This window comes from Megachile rotundata, chromosome 2 (assembly GCF_050947335.1).
Source record: "Megachile rotundata isolate GNS110a chromosome 2, iyMegRotu1, whole genome shotgun sequence".
NCBI classification, from domain to species: domain Eukaryota; kingdom Metazoa; phylum Arthropoda; class Insecta; order Hymenoptera; family Megachilidae; genus Megachile; species Megachile rotundata.
Window position 1 is genome coordinate 8,868,396 of NC_134984.1, and position 21,595 is coordinate 8,889,990.

The following is a 21,595-nucleotide window of genomic DNA, read 5'->3' on the forward strand; positions in this document are numbered from 1 at the left end:
ATGTAACTATGTGTGCCAACCATGTTAAACATTCAACACATCCCTCTAAAATTTGTTTACAGGTAGAGGTAACCTTTTTTTTAACCGGAGTGATATGATTTTTTATTTACACTCTATTTTTAGACAAACACCATGACCTACATGAAAGTCATTCGGGGTCACCGGACATCAACTCCGATGGGCAATATATCGTGTAAAGTTTAACTCATTCAACTCATTCAAAATTTAAAGTCTGATTTATGGTATCATATAAATCATCAATTATCACATTGGTAATTTACATACGTAATTTTTGAGGAGGTATTACAGGTGTTCGAAATGTTGACTTTGAATATTGATACACGTAAAACCTTGTGATGCGAATAACGCTGTATGACGAATTTTGTTTAGAATTATCACAAAGCAAGCACCTCTTACGCGTTGTATCTTTGTCATCCCATAAATAGAAATCTAGAAGTGTGAAGTGTGGGGAACGTGATGGACATTTGTTAGCTGCACGATTGAATTCTTCTGTGAAACATTTTAAGGTGAAGTGGGGTAAGTTCGTAAACGGGGCAAGTGCGTATACAGACTATTTTTATTACAATATGAACGAAATTTCTCCATTTAGTATGTTTGCTTTCTTGTTTTGTTTCACTATATCCCCTTTTATATTTCAGCTAAGAATACTTGTTTGCAGTATAGAGTACTTGCATAATGCAGTAAAAAGCATTTTAATGTAGATTTGTTAATAATTCTGCTCTTGCCCCATTGCACATGAAATAAAGTTTCAAAGTATTTAACTTCAAGTTACGCTCTTACCCCATTTTCGGGGAAAGTGCAGTGTAGTTGACATTTTAAACAATTTCCTATCAAAATCAAAATGTACAAGGAAAATTAAGGTTTTAGTTAATATTAATTAAATAGTAGTAATTGTGCAAAGCGTTCGATATCGACAGCGGTAAGTATTTACATAGCAGACTGAAAATACTTACGTTTAAATACTAACTTTACAAAAACCAGTCTGCACTTACCCTACTTCACCTTATCATCTACAATAGCGATATAGCAACAATAAGGAACTGTAATATTCAGAAAATGCTTTGATACAATTTATTTACCATTTTAGTTAACTCAGAAAAATTACAGCATGGTTCTAAGTATATTCTAACTCTTAGAGACAGATTCATTATTAGAATTTTCCGCTTTTTAATTTTGCAAGCTCAGATGAAAGAATTGTAAAATGATCTTCAGTATTTTCTTTGCTATTTTAGCAAATTTTCTTTATTTTCTTTATCCATATGATGAAAGTATGTCATCTAGTAAATTAAATCATCTAGGTTCTGAAAATGATTCGGTTTGGTTCAATTTTGAAAAATTGTTTTAAAAAATTATTATATCTATTTTATACATATTTTAGACATTGTTTGTGAATAAAACTGAAGTTGCAATTCCGTGAAAGAACTTGAAACGACCTTCAAAAATCATTGAATGGTTTCATATTGAAAGTATGGATTGAATTGTTATTCGCAAGGTTAACAGGATCGTGAAAGGGAAATATTTCGCTTTGTGACTTAATCGGCTTTCAAGAAGTTTAAACACTTTTGTTTATATCACGGAATGTATAACTAACTATTACATATAACTATGTCTCACCATTTGTCAAAAATGTGAATATTTTCTTAGCGATTGATTGAATAATTCGTTTGGTAATAAATTTTTGTATTAATTCAAAAATTTTTCTATATTAACTCAATATATAAAATTTGAGAGTATAATTTTGTAATATTGTTTCATGTGTACATGAAACTAATAAAATTTTCAATCTGCAAATTTCTATATTTGCAATATTTGCTGTATATGTAACAGTATAGTAGAGAAACGCTGCCAACTTCAAATTCGTAGTGCTTTCAAGGAAATAATATTAAATAATTAACTGAATTTCTTCAGAGAAGAAGTTCCAACTTATTTAAACAAAACTGTTTAAAATATTAACTATTAATCCCGAGTAATTTAGTATATAGCTAATCATTTATGTAGAAAGAAGACAATAATTGCAATGAATAATTCAGATCTTTAATGAATACTCCAAATTATTCCGCATAATTGCAGACACTACGTCTGATTTATTAGTGGACCTGTATTCTACATAAATTGCTATAAAACAATACAAATTAGTCCCAAAAACCTTAATTAAGAACAGTTATAAAAATAATGATCTCTTAATTACTGTAAATTGTACTTGAATTAAATATAAAATATACTATGAAACTTTTTGATTCATCAATTTTATAATAAAGAGCAAAATTATACTTTAAATAAAATTAAATAAATATCAACTGATTTTACATAAAGAAATAAAAAAAAAAGATTTTAGAAATTATAGTACTAGTTACAAATCTGCGTTTAACATGGAATTACATTGTATTAATATGGAATACTTTATTCTTATCTAATTTATTTCAGCATTTATTAGCAATCACTTCAGTACAGAAACTTCTTTTTACTACAGTTAATTAAACAGTTAAGCGGATCTTTAAGAATCTGTAAGACTCCTTGATTAGTTTTACACTATCTAACTTTTTACAAAGTCTTTTCATTAAGATTTTCATTAAGAGTGGGCTATAGGGTCGGTTTACAAGTCGTTGTGTTTTCTCCGTAGAAATAAGGTCTTGACCAAATGAACTTCTTTCTATTTTTAAAGACAATTGGTTAAGAAAATTCGTTTGTGTGGTTTATTGGTGTATAAATAAACCACATATTTTACTATCATTATCAAAAACACTTCGTTTCTTTGTTAATTACAATCTTTTTATGTCACATATAATTTGTAATATAAATTACTATTTGTATAAATTTGTATAAAGTACTTATACAGATTTTATTATTATTATTTTTAGGTGTTTAAAAATGTATTCTTTTACGAAATGTATTCATTTTACGTAACGAACAGTTAAATAAATATTTCGAACAGGATTACCGCGGCTAATGTAGAACACCTGGATTTAAAAGCTTACCAAACACAGAAACATGTTCTCTCTTCTGTGAAATCGTTATTAAAACATTATAATATTAATGAATATTTGAATCGTAATGGTGAAATTAATGTCTTAAAATTATGGTAAAAAAATGTAAAATAAGTCAAAAGCAGCTTGAAAAAAAAAACATGACAATATAACCTAAAATGTATGTTAATAAAATCTAAAACACTTTATTTCTATCATGAAAATTGATATTTATTTAAACGTACAAGACAAATAAATAAATGTCCACTTGTTTTAAGTTCATCTTATAGAATCCTATGCATTGTGTACTTACACTGTCCACATTTAAATACATCGAATCTATTTTCCACTATTACTATTATAATATAATTAGAATAACAAAACTTAAAATACTACGTAATATCAACAAGGAACGTGTGCTTAATATGGAACATGTCCCACATTACGTAAACTCAACATGTTCCATATTGCGTACATTCGTATTTCGACAGGAAAATAATAACTATGTATGAAGAAGACGAATTTAACGATAAATCACTTTTGGACACTGAAAAACAGATACGTTTAGTAATAAATCATGCAAGAGTAATATTTTATATCACACTTTCATTTTTACTTTTGACTATTGTTACGAAGAGGTGTCGAAAAACATTTTTCAAATTTTAACTTAAAATTAACTTTAAATTAAAATTTTTATCACTTTTTATATAATAGTTGTTAAATTAATTAAGCGATATCGTTTTCTCCCAGCTCATCCTACATCCAAAAATGTGCATATGGTGTACTTATTTCTACCATGAGGTGTTTTTTCATGCCTTAAGGCTTAACCTATTCAAGATGGCGATTTTTTTCGAACAAAGTCCCCAAGAGCAAAATTTGTTTTTTTTTCATTATATTTTTCATTTTTAATAAAAAAAGACTTGTTTACTATGGAAATAACCATGTTCATAAGTGAATTCGCATAAATAAGATGATTGCACACCACGTGTGCACCTCGCTCCTCAGAATATGTTTATTGCGAGCAGCAGATTGCACACCATGTGTACAATATAAGGTAAAATAAAAATACATCACTAAAATTGATAAACACTTGTTTCAAAAATAGATAATATAAAACCGTTATTTTGCTTTCAATAATTTCGAATACAACATAATACAATGAAAATTTTTAAGAAATAGTAAAATGTCAGAAAAGTGAGTTGAATAATGAAGAAAATAATATAAACGACAAATAAATTTTTAGAAAAATAAAGTAATATAACTCGATAATAAAAAAGAAAATATAATTTGTAAATACATTTTTAGGAAATATTACACTGATCGCAATGTAGCTATACATTAGTTAGTCGATGATACTGCTTAAAACATTCTCCCAAACATAATCCAGGATTGCCGACGCAAGTTGGACAAAAATAATTGCTACGTCTATATTTCCCTTCCTTATAGCACTGCCTGCAAATCTTCCTGTTTACTTTCCTATGTTTATTTCTTGGTAAAATTTCAGGTAGATGATCATTTGTTTTTGGTATTGTTGTCCTACTGCCTCCGGAGTTTTCAATTAAGTTTTTTAAAATCTCTAAACGATAGTCATGAAAGTTCAATTTTTTTATCGTTGGTGAATACGTTTTGTATAAATTAAATGAATTTATAACCAAAGTTTCAACTAAATGAATCCATAATTTTATGTACCATTTAAATGTCTTCCTTGAGCAAGAATAATAAGACAGCGTCTGATCTTTGCGCTCTATCCCTTTCATATGATTGTTATAGTAATGCAACGCAATTGGTTGCACAATATTTTGTTTATGTTTATTTTCGTATTCTTTTAACGTTGCTGTGTATTCACTTGATATGAACAACACGTCTCTTTTATCTTTAAATTTACCTATCATTACATTGTCTTTGAACCGAAAAATTACTTCATTTTTCGACAGTTCTTGTTTTATCACTTCCGAATCATTTCTCTTCCTTGTCTTTCTCAATGTTCCTGTACAGAAAGTTTTGTAATGAAGCAATTTCGAAGCTAAACCAAAAGAACTGTAATAATTGTTCATGAAGACTGAATGTCCCTGATTCAGAAAATCTTTTAACAAATGAAATACAATATGTTCTTTTTCACTTATGTCGTCACCACTTCCTGTGTATACTTTTATTCGTAACGCGGTACCAGAACTTTCGCACACAATGTATAACTTTACACCATGTTTGTGTTTTTTACTAGCAATAGATTGTTTAAATATTAAACTTCCTCTCCAAGGAACTAGAAATTCATCGATTGATAATTCTTTGCGAGGATAATATATTTCACTCATTTTATTATTAAAATAATCTACAACCGGAATTATTTTCCGTAGGCGATCATTATCAGAAGAGAAACGAAGCGATCGTAAGATATTTTGAAATCTTTGTCTACTCATATGTCGGGAAAACCACTGAAAACCAAATTGTTCGCTCTTACTCCAATAGTTATCAATTCTTGGGCATTTGATAGTTCCCATATGTAGTAACAAACTTAAAAACACCTTAAATTCCGAAATGGTTAACTCCTTCCATTTTTTCTCAAAAATTATTTTACCGTAGTTGTTTGTTTCATTCACAGTCAAAGAGAAAAAGGTGTTATCAAATAAAAGTTCAAAAAAATCGTACGGACTATCTCCGTTTGGTGACTTTCGGAGACGTGGTTTACCCACAAAAGGAATTTTTATAAAAGAACCATCATCTTGCCACGTATCTTCAATAAGTTCACTTTGGTGCTGTTCAATTTCACTTTCGGTTTCACTTTCAGTGTCAGTATAATCGCTATCACTTTCCTCAAAAACCTCATCTTGTGCATCATCTAAGAGTTCAATACTTATATTCATGTTTTCCTCACTTTCTGAATCACTATCACTATCCGTAACAACAAAATTTCTATTTGCAAGCATGTAGTCATCACTTTGATTATCATTGGTTGCATCTTGCATTTTTGATGTTCCTGCCTTACGATCTGCCATTTTAGGAGGTAATTTTAAACTTGAGAATTTTCTTGTAAGACTGAATTGTATACGTCGTTATTAATGTTCTTTTCGGGTAAAACGGCGCAGAGCTTAACCCTTTCGAAGCCGATTGCACACTGTGTGTGCAATTGATTTTCGAGGTTATAAGACCGGTTGCGCACCAGGTGTGCAATTGATTTTCGAGGTTATAAGACCGGTTGCGCACCAGGTGTGCAATTGATTTCCGTGGATAAGACTGGTTGAGCACCAGGTGTGCAATAGTAGTAATGAGTAATTATCAGTTATTCTAAGTAAAATAGTCGTCGAGCTAAGGTAAGTCGTCTTTACGTTTAACGACATACTTTCGACCGAAGCTCGAATGCTAATACAAGTATTTTTTCTAACGATACATTTTAAATAATTATTAATCCCTTCTTGTACTTTGACGAGTCTCACTCGTGACGCACTTATAGCTCAAATGTGACACACCTTACTGAAATTTTGAATACTCTTCAACTTGAAATTTAAGTCCAGCTATAAGTTACATTATCAATAATCCCTAAATATAAAATAGCTACATTTTAATTTTCTTTGTTCTTTTTAATGTTATAGCCCTGAATAATTAGTCTTGACTGACTAATGGATATTATTTGGATATAGGTTGGATATTATTCTTTGGGTGAGTTTTGGGGAATTTTGGAATTTGGAGATTTGAGGATTTGGGAATTTGGGATTTGGGGATTTGGGAATTTGAGGATTTGGGGATTTAGAGATTTGGAGATTTGGGAATTTGGGGATTTGGGGAATTTTGGAATTGGGGATTTAGGGATTTGGGGAATTTTGGAATTGGTGATTTGGGGATTTGGGGAATTTTGGAATTGGGAATTTAGGGTTTTGAGGAATTTTGGAATTGGGGATTTGGGGATTTGGGGAATTTTGGAATTGGGAATTTAGGGTTTTGAGGAATTTTGGAATTGGGGATTTAGGGGTTTGGGGAATTTTGGAATTGGGGATTTGGAGATTTGGGGAATTTTGGAATTGGAGAATTATGGAATTGGGGAATTATGGAATCGGGGAATTATGGAATCGGCGAACCATGGAATCGGGGAATTATGGAATCGGTGAGTTATGGAATCGGTGAATTATGGAATCGGGGAATTATGGAATTGGGACAATGTGGAATCGATGAATTATGGAATCGGGGAATTATGGAATTGGGAAATTATGGAATTGGAGAATTATGGAATCGGGGAATTATGGAATCGGCGAACCATGGAATCGGGGAATTATGGAATATAATTCCTAACTCCAGGGTCGTTACACATGTGTTAAATAAATGGCACGGGAAGAGGCTAATAAAGCTACCTTTATTTACTGAAATAGTGCGATGTTTCATATAACTACCTACGAATTTTATATTTTGAATACTCAGATGTGAATACGTTCTTCCTCAAGCCATTTTGATATTGTTAATTTTATTACCGCAAGTTCACCCATATTTGCAAACAACCAACGAGCATGGACCATTATGCGAGTATTCAACGTAGAAACTCTCCGAGTTCACGAGGTATAAAAAGAAGTTAAAAGATACGAAATTAACGGAGATGTACTATAGAGAGGCAATTCTTTTTTCGATAAATGTTTGCGTTGTACTTCTGTTCAGTTCCACGAGCTCTTTATACCTTTTTGTTCACAAAAACGAACGGTGTATCGTTCAAATGTACAGAACCGTTTCATTTTCATTCGAATGCAAGTTAACAAGTGAACCACAAACCTTTCAAACGCAGTCACCGTGAATTTAAATCGTTGAAGTTCGTCCGTGAATTTTCCACGCAGCTCTTCACGCCATAATATGTATTTCGACTGCTCAATTTTTGAAAGATAATCCAGAGAATCTGGATAGTTGGCGTTTAAACAGTACGAATGAAAATTGAGGTATTTCCTGAGTAACGAATGCATTTACCGCTGCAGTGATAATGGTATTACATTGTTAATAAAATGAATACATGACTGTGATCAAAAGCAGTATTTGATAACAAAATTAAACATATAATTGAGGAAATTGTATTTACAAATTTCAGTGGGATACAAATGGAAAGTTACAAATTAACTTTGGAATATAATATGAGAAAGTAGTAATTGTTATGGCTGTACACTTTTTTTTAATTAAATTTTATTTAATTATTGAAATTGTATTGAACGAATCAAAAGGATTTGAAACAATATAGAGGACATCAAGTATTGCAAAATTACATTTAAGTTGTCATTCAAAGAGAATTAAAAATGACTGAACAAACTTTTGTCAATGTTTTTAACATAAATTAATTAATTCTTGGAGCAATTAAATTAATCACTGCATTTACAGGTAACAATGCACCTTGGTAATGTTAATTATCAAATATTAACTAATGCTTACTAAATATTTAATTACTAAAGTAAAGTAAAGTAAAGTAAATTAAATATTTAGTAATACTAAATTGTTTACATTGTTTATTTGTCCATACATGAACAGAATAAAATAATTTTATGTATACTGCATATATTTGCAAAAACTTTGGGTAACCTAACAGATTTTCTAACCTGTTATCTAACCTAACAGTTCTGTATTTAAATTACACAGTGTATTAAAATTATACAGAAAATCTTTTTGGTTAGTAATTTTATTTTCATGTCATTGTTATAATATTTAGCTTATTCAGTCGGATAAACTTTTAACAGATTGTTCCCACTAAAATAGCTTACAAATATTTATGAATAATTCATACGTCACCCGGATATGGCTGACATGGTACTAAAAATGTTAAACACGAATTGCAGAATCTATTTTACCATGTCATAGTCTAATATTTTATCATGTCATGCATGATTTTGTATTATTTCATTTTTACATGAATATACAGTACAAATAAATTTTCTTATAGATTATATTATGTAGGTTATGTAAATTGTTTAATAAAATTTTACTTTCATATATCTTCTTATAAACTGCCTCTCTGTATCATACAATTGTAACGAAAGTACAAATTTAAGTATAATAATAAGGCTAATACGAGTACCAAATACTTTGCTCTTTTGTTTATTACATTTTCAGAATATACTTGACTTATTATCAATAAATAAATTATTATTAACTATCAACAAAATATAATAGTTTACAATGTAGTAGTTCAAATTTTTGATTCTGTGAAAGACTACATATTTTAATATTTAAAAAAAATGTGTAATAATATTTAATATTTAAATATTTCAAAAATGTTGAAACATATTAAAAATATTAAAATTAAGTTGTTAAGGTATTAAAATTTAAATATCAATATTAAAATTCAACCTTAAAAACATTAAAATTGAAGTATTCAAGTAAAATGTTTTAATATTTTTTAATATCTGACACGTAAACATGAAAGATATTTTTAAGCTCCTCTTCATTAATCAAATGGTGACACGACGATTAGTTTTGCGAACTGGTGGAACCCGTTTCCTAGAAATTGCAGTTCTTTCACTGATGCACGATTTATATATTAATAGTCATCGCGAAAGCGAAACGAAATGCTAGAAATGACTAGCATGTTCTATTCAGACGGAGAAATTTATAGATTGCTAGCTTTTCTTACGATAATTAACTCGTAGCTCCTGTTCGTACGTCTAAGTTTAATGTTGATGAATCAATAACTGCAACTGCATCTATACGGGTTAATAAATCTCAATTGTAGTTGGGTGAAATTGTATGCAATTTACTAATTCATTGCATTCAATTTACAACAAACAATTAAAGTGCTGTATGGTATTAATTGGTAGTAAATTCTTGAGTTTACTTTGTTAAATTATTTAAGTCTATTTTAAGTCTATTTAAGTCTATAGTATCACAATGTTTTCTTCATTTCTTTTGTTCGTATCATTTTTCGTTCATTTCATTTTATTCGTTCATTACACATCAACGAATATTATTGCAAAATAAATATTTTCTAAATTAATAAAATATATTTTATTCTACAATAACATTCACTACGTTTACTATTTTTAATTTTAATAAAAATTCGTGAAGTACAAGAATAGAGTTTTAAAAGTGTCATAATTTTTAGTCAATACGCGATGAAAAACAGTAGCGTTCTGTAATTTATTTTGTCATCATATTTGTAAAAGATTGTTATAAGAAGACTGAAGAATTTATAAGATTACACAGATCAGCTTAATTGACTTACATCACTCAATTTTCATGTATCAAGTGTTAAATATTCTCTGTTCAATGTTTACTAAGAGCACAATAATGGTCATCGACCGCAAAATATATTTTTAACAAAATATATTATAGTTATTTTGGTAATGAATTGATGTTCCAAAATGATATCACAATAAGTCAAAATACATATTAGTAAAATGTTTCATCCTAAAAAGTTATTTTTAGAGATACAAGCAGAATTACATCTATTTTGTTTTCAAATAAGATTAAGTAAAGGCAATAAAAGTTAGAATAGGATTTACACGCTTCATTACTTTCACATCCGGAATCGTGGGCAAAAGTTTTCGCACAATTTCCATCTGGTCGAATCGAGAAAGTGCGATCGTTGAACCAATAAGAGAGACATAGCGATTCAATAGTATGCGAAACTACAGAATGTACCTGTATAACACTGTTGAACCAATTTAAACTTTTTTTCGTATTACGATATTCAATATATGTATGCTTAATACGTGTGCTCGTTACGGGCGTGCAAACTTTTCTTCACGTTCCAATTTTGAAAAATTTTTATCGTAAAATATTCGTAATTTTTATGTCGAAATAAATTTTGTAACGCAACTCGATTTATGAGGTTAGTAACAAATTTTGGATTTTGAAATATACAACATGTGACACAATTTTGTAAATTTAAAAATATCGTAAAATATTACTCATTGCAAATGTATGTTCATTTAAAGTTTAATACAAATTTGGTACTTCTGTAAAACAAAAAATTTGCACTTTCCTCTTAAATGATAGTCAGACTTGAAAAATTACATTGTTAAAGTTTTTGCAAATGTTTTTCTTATTTCTTGTATTTTAAAAATTATAAGAATGTGAAAGAGTGTGATGTCCATTGCACTTTGAGGTTAGTTTTCATATTCTTAAAGGACGATTGGTTACGAACTATGTATACCGTTATCCTTACCTTGAATCACGCTATAATCCCATAACGTTTCATTTAAATTTGTGAGTACCGGTTCGTGGAGTTCCGTTGTAATTCGTGCCATAATTCGTTTAGACAAAAACTTTGCTCTCAGAAAGTACGTTTCGCATTATTATCTGTTTGAAAACTTTACTTGCGTGTTAAATTATTATTAGCAACAAAGCAAATGATTGTCTACTACGCTTTTATGAACATATCGATTCATAATTCCAATGATAGGGTAACGTTACCTAATATGAAGGCCTCTCCTAATATATGACCCCAATTTATCTGCGTTTTGGAGCTTGTAAAAGTTGTTAGGATGATGCTTTATTTCGTAATTAACCGGTTATGCGTGTTTTATCATCACATTGGTTTTAAAATCAATTAAACACCTTGAACAATCTCGTATTTGTGAAATACGTTGCGGAAAGTTTTTAAAGTGGTTCGATTAAATTACAAATGCCTCATGCTAGGTGTATAATCATTTTCTTAGATACTGTTACATAGAGCATGCGATGGAGTTTAAGACTTACTAATTACACATCATTAAGTAACGAAGATTCAGCCTCGAAGTTGCTTGATAGTTACAAACTTATGGTTTCCTGATACGACACTCCTGAAAATTGTTATTATAAGCTGGATTTTGATAAACAAGTTAATCCTGAAACTTATCTTTTTGTGTTTTTCACAAATTGGGCACGTGAAATTTATTTTTTTAGCACTGCGGTCTTCACGGATCCATCGATAACGCTTTGTATACTTAAGTCAACTTTATGCAGTTAACGATGAAAAGTATTATCGATGGACCAAACTATGATGATACAGAAATAGATTTCGTATGTTCAATTCACGAAAAAATGCAGAAAAAATAAATTTCAGGAACAAGCAGACTTGATTTCATGTTAGAAATTTATTTTTTACTTGTGTATTTGTGTAATTACCGTTTTCATTTATATGAATTATTATTTCTACGATGGACCCGAATTTTTGTGTTGCATTTTCCAGTAAGAAAGAATGCATATTACTTGTTAAAGGTGCTTTGAATTTTAATAAAAGCGATCTTAATTGAGAGTTACGACATTTTTAGAAAAAAACTGCTTATGAGATGTTTTTCCTCAAACCGTTATTAAAAGTGTCATTTCGTTTCACAGTAGGTTTCATGCACCTTTAATTAAAGCACGTACAGAAATAAAAAATGATACTGCGCTATATATTGTTTCACGGGCTACTACTCCTTGCATGAACTTGTAAATGTGATTTCCGTACTTATACGCTCGCCACCGTATATCAAATTAATTATCACGGAAGTTTTCAGTAGACGTTCGTACGATTTTTCTATTATGATTCATTTCTTTTCTGATGTGATTAAAAAACATGCACAAGAAAAATTTAATTCATTACGTGGAATTCAAGGAAATGGATAATCAAATAAATGATAGAACAAGTGAAAGGATGTCCGTAATTATAATAGATTTAAAGTACGCTATCAAAGAAGTCAGTAGCATGCTATTTTCTATTCCTCAATTTACGTAAAATATTTAGTTCACGAATTCATTTAAGAGGATGGAATTGATATTTCGTGTTATTCCGAAAAACAAGGAAACTCTTCCCGTGATAACTTTTAAATTAAATTTGTTTTTCCAATTGATTTATCAATCTTCTCTCGCGGAAGAATTATTTATTGACGCAGCATATGAAAAGGCTGATAGTTGAACGTTGGTAGATAAAACTTGACAAAATGCATAGCTAGTTTTTTTCACTTTTTATTGTAAGTAATGTTTTGTTGTGTTTATTATAATTATTTAGTAAATTTTAAAATAACAATATACATTTTTAAATTTGCTAGCATATGTAGTTATTCTGTTAGGAATTAATAAATAGCTTTTGCAGAACAAAATTATATTATGCATTAGATAATTAAGAAAATTATATTATATAATGTATGTATATGAGAATATTAACTAAATTAGATTATATTAAGTAGTCAAATTTTTAAATTTTAATCTTATTAAAATGTAGAATACCTTTAAACAATGTGTGGTAGAAAGATGAAGTACTGTTTGATTTTGTACGTCATTTATCCTCATTTATTAAAATGGAATAAACTTTCTGAACTTTGACATTTTATAAAACATCAACTACGGAGTTATGAAGAATTAATTGTATTTTAACTTCGGAATTAAATTAAATAGTTAAATGAATTTTTTCATATTATTTACGGTGAAATGCATTTCCTTCAGGATATGAAGAATTTATAGTTAATGTTGCAAAAGCTTGAATTCAATTGAAAATTTCAGAATTGTTTATAATTACAAATTATAAAATTGCTTCCTAATATTCAGAGAATTTTTATGAAGTTATATTCTTATTATTTTTAATAAGAAAAAGTATTAATATTAATATCTTAGGAGATGTGTCAAACATAAAAATCACATTAAAGCTACATTCGATGATGCTTATTTTGAACATTAACAATTTTTTAATAACCAAAATAGTATGAAAACAATCTCAGTTTCTTTCATCTATTCGATTATCTAATAATGAAGTGTGTTCATGAAATGGTGAAATGTCGCATTTCATGGACACCAGGTAAAAAGAAACAAGTCAAACAACGACGATGAGTAAATCGAGCCATTAGCAAATCACGGGATAAAAGCAGAAAGGAAAAATGTGGATCAAAGAGTGAAGATTTTTTGGATGACACGGAAAGAGGAAGTTTTAAAAGCTTAGAAGAGAAAATTATGCGACATGTGAGGAATTGAGAACAACCAGATAGCGTCAAATACTCAGAGTGTGTCTTTGGCAAACTCAGTAGACAGAAATTAATAGGAATAGCTGTAAGCGTTTTAAGCGATCGATATTTTCTTCCTTTCTCAAGATATTTATGCTTCGCGTGGAAAGAACAAAGAGCGTTTTGTAGATGAATTCAACACGTTCGAATCATAAATTTTAAAGTAAAATATTGTTTTTGATAATAAATTTAAATGTTAATTTTAAATTATTTTTAACTTTTGTGATTCAATGTTTGAGAAATGACTTTGAATAATAAATGATCGATTTATTGTTAAAGTTTGAAATTTTACTTTTATTAATAACATTGCTATTGTTATTATTTCTTTTCAGGTTTTACGTCGCATCGACCTTCAGGTCATTATTGTTATAATAATGTTATTCAGTACAAGTTTAGAATTTTTGGAGTTTAATTAATTTATATACAGTGCAACAAACGTATTACATTTGCATCGAGACCCTCAAATTTTTTTTTAAAGGATGATATATCAAAACTTAACAAGTAAGTGTTTTTAAACAAGGTAAGTGTTAATACCCTTACAAATAGAAATTTTTGTAATTTGCTTTCAAAAATTATTCCAATTAATATTATTACATCAATGTCTGACATAAATTCCTTTGCTTCTTTATTTTAATTAATAGATTTATAGCATGTGCTATTTATGATACGTGAATATCTACGATTTAACGTTATAAAAAGAATGTTCTTATTAAATTATATTCATACTCCGCACGTTTTTCCCTCAAGCTTCATCCTTTACGCTTTGCTGCCTAAAATGGTTTCGATTACGGTCTGTTTCTCCAGAACCGCGATTTTCCAAGTCTCTTTGCCCGCTAGTCATTTCAATTTCCGTATAAACGTTTTAATCATTCGGACGAGCAAACAAAGTATTTTTTCTAAAACCCTGTAACAGGGAGTGCTACCGTAACTTACGTTTCAATTATTACGTATATTTTTTAATATTTTAGCATTTGACTTCTTTGTAATATTTTATAACAACTGTACCATAATTAATTTTTTGTGCAATTTTTTAAATTGAATTTAATGCTTTTTATGATGTTGGTTCTGCTTTTTGTAGTATTTACATAATTATTAATTTATAATTATTAACATTGCTTATATTCTATAATAGTATTATGTATTACATAGTATATGTAATACTGCAGTATAATGTGTATATATGATATATTACACTATTATGTAATATACTGTTTTTATAAAAGTAATATACAATATTCCTAAATTAATAAAACATAATTGTTTTCCTAATTTTGTCTCTTCATTTTTACTTTTTTTATCTGAATGTAAATTACGTTTCCTTTCATTAAATTTTCCCAATGATTCTTTTGACCCTAAACTTATTTCGAGCTTATTCTTGCATATTTTTTCAATTTTCTGTACAAAGTGTTCTTTCCAGTTTGATTTCAAATAAAACCCCTTTTATACGCCATAATCGGTGAAATAAAGAGGCAAAAATCATTACTTTCATAATACTCATTTCGCAGACCAATGACCATTCGAATACTTGTTTGTTCATATTCATTGAAAGTATTGTTCTATTCATTAATGTAGGTCATATAAAAAATTAATTAACACACGTTTTACTGTGTTATACAGCCTGACTTTGTCCGCTCTAGAAACACCTGTTCAAGACATTAATTCTTTCTTTAAGATTCCTGCAATTAGAAGTAATTAGAAATCCATGCAGAACCTGTATTGTTCACAGTTGTCCTAAATTAAATATTTTCTATTTTATAAACTATTTTAATATTTCTGTTAGATATCTTGCATTCATCATAATTTGAATATTGTTTGCAAACTTCGTGTTCAATATGTCAATTTGCTTTTATAACAAAATGAAAAAGGACACTTCCATTTCAATTATTAAAAATGAAAATTCCTCCATGACGTCAGAATATAATTCAAGTTCTGTTATGAAAAATACCGATTAAATTCGCTTTTACCTACCGAAACAATATTCGCTGTAAATGTTCAGAAAATGATTGGAAGTGCACTTTGAAGAATTAATTTTTCAGTACGTGTCACAGAGTGCATTTTTCCTTTCAATTTTTAAGAACGAAAATTTATAAAAGTTTCGCTTCGTTCTTGATATTTTATAATTCATTCGCGCTTATTTTTAGGTGGCTCCTGTAGTTTAAAGAATTCAATTTTTCCGACAGTCGTCTACAAAGATATTGGAAAACGATATGATCCCAGTTTTACACACACTGGGCAATATTCCAACTATTCGTTGTAAAAGATGAAACGACTGAATGCCTTCAATATCTTATAGTTAACCTACATTTTCTGGTATCTACAGTTTGCCTACTGTTTCCTTCATGTACGTTTGTCGATAGCCTCGATTGTCCAAGAAGATATTGAAGATGTATCTGAAAGCTCTCTTCTTTTCACAAGTTCGAAGTACTTTTCTTTGTGTCTACCGTTAACACACGTGTAACGTTGTGGAGTCAACATTATATCAATATTGACACAGTGTAGCAGTGATTTATATGTGTACATTGTATTAGTAATTATATTTGTGCAATGGTAGACAATAAAGATTGGACAAATTTAAAATAAACTTAAATAAATAATAACTGACATAATAACTGACGTTCCAAAGCAAATATTATTTCCCTTAGCATTTATGATATATTACGACCAAATGCTACGATGTCTAATATTTAATATTTACTAAACTTAAATAATAAAAATTTTAAGTTAAGTTTTTAAAAATATTTTATTATTTTAAGTCAAATAATAAAAATTTTAACATTTTGAAAATTACAAGTGATGTGTTTATTTCAAGATTTATCCTGAAATTTTGATTTTAGTACAAATTTTAGAGGAGTGAAGGAACCCGTAAATATTTAGAGAGGAAAGATGAGGAAACAAATTTGCCCTTTTAATAAAGCTAGGGAGAGCAGGGTTGCTTTTCACAAATATTAAACTTAAAAATTATGTAAATTTCAACATGGTCGTTTGTGGATTATCTTGTTTTTTCATGTTTAAAGTTTTAAGTCATAATTTTACTAAAACAACGGATGTACATTTTTAAAAGCATATACCTCAGAACAGAATTGAAACATTTTACTTTTCTTCTGTGAATGTAAGAATAAAAGTGTATAGAAATCAATATAACATTTAACAATTAATTTTATAACACAGATATAAACTTATGTAAATAATTACAAAAATTTGTAAAAATTATTCTAAAAAACTTCTTAAACTTGACAATATCTTGTCTATCATAATATTGCAATAATATGCACAAAGCATAAATAATATATAAATATTGATTTTCTTAAGTTCCAGTTTCAAGTTGTTTAAGGTTGAAGAAACAATAAAAAGATTGTTCGGTAAAAATTTTTAATTTGTTTTCCAATTTTATCTGTCTCTTGTTCCGATTTTATTTCAATCAATTTAAAAGTCAGATCACAATTGAATATTAAAGTTGTACGTACCTCACCAACTGACAACGTAATTTAAAGGCAAATTTACATTTAAGCATTAACTCAGATTGCATTAGATGTTGGAACTCTTTGAAGCATGCAGTCCACTTATCTTTTTGGCGAATACAGGTTTTGCTACATCTTTCAGGGTTCTTTCAACTCTAACCGGTCAAAAAGAAAATTCAAAAAAATTTCTACTTAACCTTTTGCACCTTCTGATTTCACCCCAAATGTAGAACCCAAGTCGTATAGCATCTGTGCATTAAAATTGTACATCTCTTACGAAATAACAATATGGTATATTTAAACATCAATTCAGATTATGTCAGATGCTGAGACATTTTAAAACATGAAGTCGATTTATCATTTTAGCAATTGCGGGTTTGCTACATCTTCAGACCCCAGTCAGAACGTTTTCTCCAGCTTCAACTGATCAGAAAAAAATTCAAAAAAATTTCTACTGAATTTTTCGTGCCTTCTAATTTTACTCCAAATGTAGGACCTAAGTCGTATTGCATCTGTGCATTAAAATTGTACATATCTTATCAAATATTAATATGGTACATTCAAATACTAATTAAGAGTACATCAGATGCTAAATGTTCAAATTGTACATTTTGAAACGTGCAGTCCACTTAGCATTTTACCAAGCACGGTTTTGCTACATCTAAAGGCCCAAGTTTCCTTCAACTCTAACCGGTGAGGAAGTCGAAGATGCGTGTAGAAGTGTTTTCACTGAAAGCCGAGTGGCACGCGTGTTCGGCCGTATAATCCAGGCGAATCGTGCCGGGAATACGAGCGAATGCCTCGTTCTAATGACCTACTCCTACATCGAGTAGAAGGGACCGTAGTCGGCTTCGAGCAGAGTCGAGTTCAGTCGTCGCCTGACCGGGGTCTGGGCCTTTTCCTGGGCCTGATCGTCATTCGATGCCAGAGACGCGCACCGTCTCGTGAAAGTTGGACCTTAGTTCCTTTCGTGCACACCGTTCGCGTTCATGCACACATTTCGACCCTGAATACTGGTTCAGTGTCGGGTTTCCGGACAGCTTAAGCTCTCCGCACAATTGTTATTTCACTTTACGTGTGATACGACTGATTAGACGAAAAGTGCATCCTTTGGATTGGTACATGGATTATCATTTATTTCTGTACGTATGACACTTGTCGAATTTTGATACTCCTTTTTGACCGAATGCAGGAATATTGCACTATGGTGCCTCCCTGTTGTCGGATGTTCAAAACTAAATGTTTCTTCAGGTTAAACTGTGTTCGGGTGTTTTTGGATGTTCTTTGTTTTTTAATTATTCTATGACGAAATGGCTTAGCAAGTTTGATGGAACTATAGCTAGAAAAACTTGGTTCTTTGTTAAGTAGAGAATGGGTGTGAGGGGACTCCAGAGAAACTGTTCAACTCTAATAATGTGGTAGGAAAGTAATCATTGTTATCCATGGTAGTTTTCCATATCAGTCGTGGGTAATTTATGGTACATAGACATTACTTGTTAATTAGCGTAGAGTGAATAGAGTTAGGAGAGTAAATAGAAAAACTTTGGATGAAAGTAAGTTGTTCACTAGAAATTTGATAGCAATCTCAGAAATATTTCTTTATGTTTCTCAAGTATTCAACATTGGAAAGTCCACAAGTTTTTGAAGATTAGTCAGGGATATGTTATTTAATATTTAATTGGTAGCCATTATTGAAAGTGATTTTGGAAGATAACGAAACAATCTAGTTAGCTATTATTTATTACTTTATGAAATTTAATACTGATACTGATATCTTTTTGGCAGAAGACCAAGTTTCAAAACATTTGGAACAACAATGCATTTTACTTGATATGAAGTATAAAAAACAATTTGTGTTTCTATTTTCTCTTATTTTACAATAATTTGTCATTCAATTATCATTTGTGAATAACTTAAAACGAAAGCACAGTATAAAACTGTAGCACTGTATGTAAAATAAAAAATCTTAGTGCAGTATAAAAAACCAAAATAATAGAACATGAAATGGAAAAAAGATTAATCTTCTTCGTTTTTATGATGTGAATGACTATGTTAGGTAAACAATGACTTGGTCCCATAATATATATCTTTAGAAGCATACAGTGTCAAAAATGCAGATTACAAAAAACAGCTGTAAAAAAATGTTGTGTACTAATAAATACCTGTCAAAGATATTTTATACGCAAAAACGAATAAATCAGAAAAAAAACAGTAATAAATTTATTAAATATTGAAGCACATATGTATCTATCTGAAATTAATCACATGAAAAAAACATTGTATATGTTCCAAATAGTGAAACAGAATATCAACAGTATAATATTTCACAGGTGATTATTAATTCACATATGTTTTATGTTTTATGTACATACATTTGTCATAAAAAACATACAGAAATATTATTTTATATTGTCATAGGTGCTGCTAATTGGTTTTGATGTCATATTAAACATATAGATCTGATAAACAGTTCTGACAAATATTAGAACTTGAGGATACTTGTCAATCTTTCAAAATAAAACTTTTCTTTCTGAAAATTGATTAAAAATCATTAATTTTTATTTTATATAGGGCTTCAATAATTAAATATAATATCTTGATTGGACAACAAAGAAAGCAGAAATTTTAAGACCATTTCTTTAGATTTATTTCTATTTTTTTAGAGTTAATGAAAATAACGTGTACTAATTGACATTTACATGAAAATTAAAAAAATTATATATGAACGCCTAAATTAATTTGTATTGAGTACTAAAAGATACGCTTCAAAAAGTTGCAAGCTTTATTCTTTGTTAAAATAAATCGAAAAGTTTGCAATCATTGCTTTTCATATGTAAGCGATATAAAAGTGAACTTTTATAAAATAATTTTAAGAAAAAAAATACACCGACTTCGAAATACACTAAAAAGTATAAAATAATTTCTATTTCATTCAATCATACAATTACGTCACAGATATGAATGAAACCTATTTACTCGTTAGGTAGTGTATTAAATACATTTCAACCTTTTCGGAGGCGGCGCAAAATTAAAAGATTTTCTTGAACATGTCAACCTTTGCACAGCCGAACATAGGCAAAGCTTGTATAGCTATTTTTTTTTCTATACATATAACTCGACAGCACGCCGCGAAGTAGGTGTTAATGCGTATAGAATGGAACTATGGTCTATCTAGATTCATAGAGTATGCGACGAAAAGACTCGATCGCCGCATATACTATAAAGATAGAGCCCATCTGCCGCAAATTTGGTAATTCCCGCGTTGTGGGCTCCGTTTATAGGTTTTTAGATCCATGGCTTCCACATGCGAACGAAGTCGATTCAATTTCATTTATATCAGAAACGTTGCGAAATGAAGATGCAGTCGTTACATTTATGTATATTACCAGATATATCTATAATGGTTCGTATTCTTTTTCAGGATTTATTAATTTCCAATACGCCATACCACAGTCAACTGGTTATTGGCAGCAACGTTTACTGAGGTATTTTTAATTTTGCGCCGCCTCCGAAAAGGTTGAAATGTATTTAATACACTACCTAACGAGTAAATAGGTTTCATTCATATCTGTGACGTAATTGTATGATTGAATGAAATAGAAATTATTTTATACTTTTTAGTGTATTTCGAAGTCGGTGTATTTTTTTTCTTAAAATTATTTTATTTCACGCTTTTTAGTGGAATGGGGAGAATTTTATAGGATACTGTGAGATAGTTCTTCCGGGCTTTTTTTTTGTCCGCGTAAATGCCATGAACATAATTGAGTAAAAGACAACATGGATATTCGTTTTTCAATTTTTTTTTTTTATTAATTGTAAAATTGGTAAATATAATCGGCGATTGCATGTTGACTCATACACCACCAGAGGCACGGAGGCATACGTAGAATTCAATTTACAGTATTCACTCCATAAATGTTAAAAAGATCTCTACCGTAAATGTTAAAATTGTATCCCCACTACTGGGGGATCCCCCTCGAAATCAGTCAAGAATGAAACAGGATCGGTCGCCGAAACGACGAGGATTGAATATCGGTGAGACACATACTAATGCAAGCAAAGGAAAAGATTGTAACTTTCTTATTTCTTACTATTTTTTTTTTCATGAAACTTTTACTCTTGTATTTGTCTAGATTTCCTGATTAAAATGACACCAAACATGATATAATTACGTTAACAATTGTGTGTGTAACGAGTGATTAAAGTTTTTAACATAAAAGAGGACGGCGAATAGAAAAGAGAA

The 21,595-nt window shown here is 29.6% G+C and overlaps 1 protein-coding gene and 1 long non-coding RNA gene across 2 annotated transcripts in view; one reads left to right on the top strand and one right to left on the bottom strand.

Moving 5' to 3' along the window:
• Positions 1 to 11,567: 11,567 nt before the first annotated feature.
• Positions 11,568 to 12,373, bottom strand: LOC143265988 (uncharacterized). The gene is made up of 2 exons (XR_013040866.1): positions 12,045 to 12,373; positions 11,568 to 11,719 (listed from the first exon to the last, which is right to left on the bottom strand). It is a non-coding gene; the product is annotated as an uncharacterized LOC143265988 (long non-coding RNA).
• A 5,839-nt stretch (positions 12,374 to 18,212) lies between these two features.
• The window catches only part of LOC100878113 (uncharacterized), a 54,042-nt gene continuing 50,659 nt past the window's right edge, over positions 18,213 to 21,595 (top strand). The window contains exon 1 of the mRNA XM_012288350.2: positions 18,213 to 18,494. The gene's annotated coding sequence lies outside the window, so the exon portion shown is untranslated. The remainder of the gene's footprint in view (positions 18,495 to 21,595) is intronic.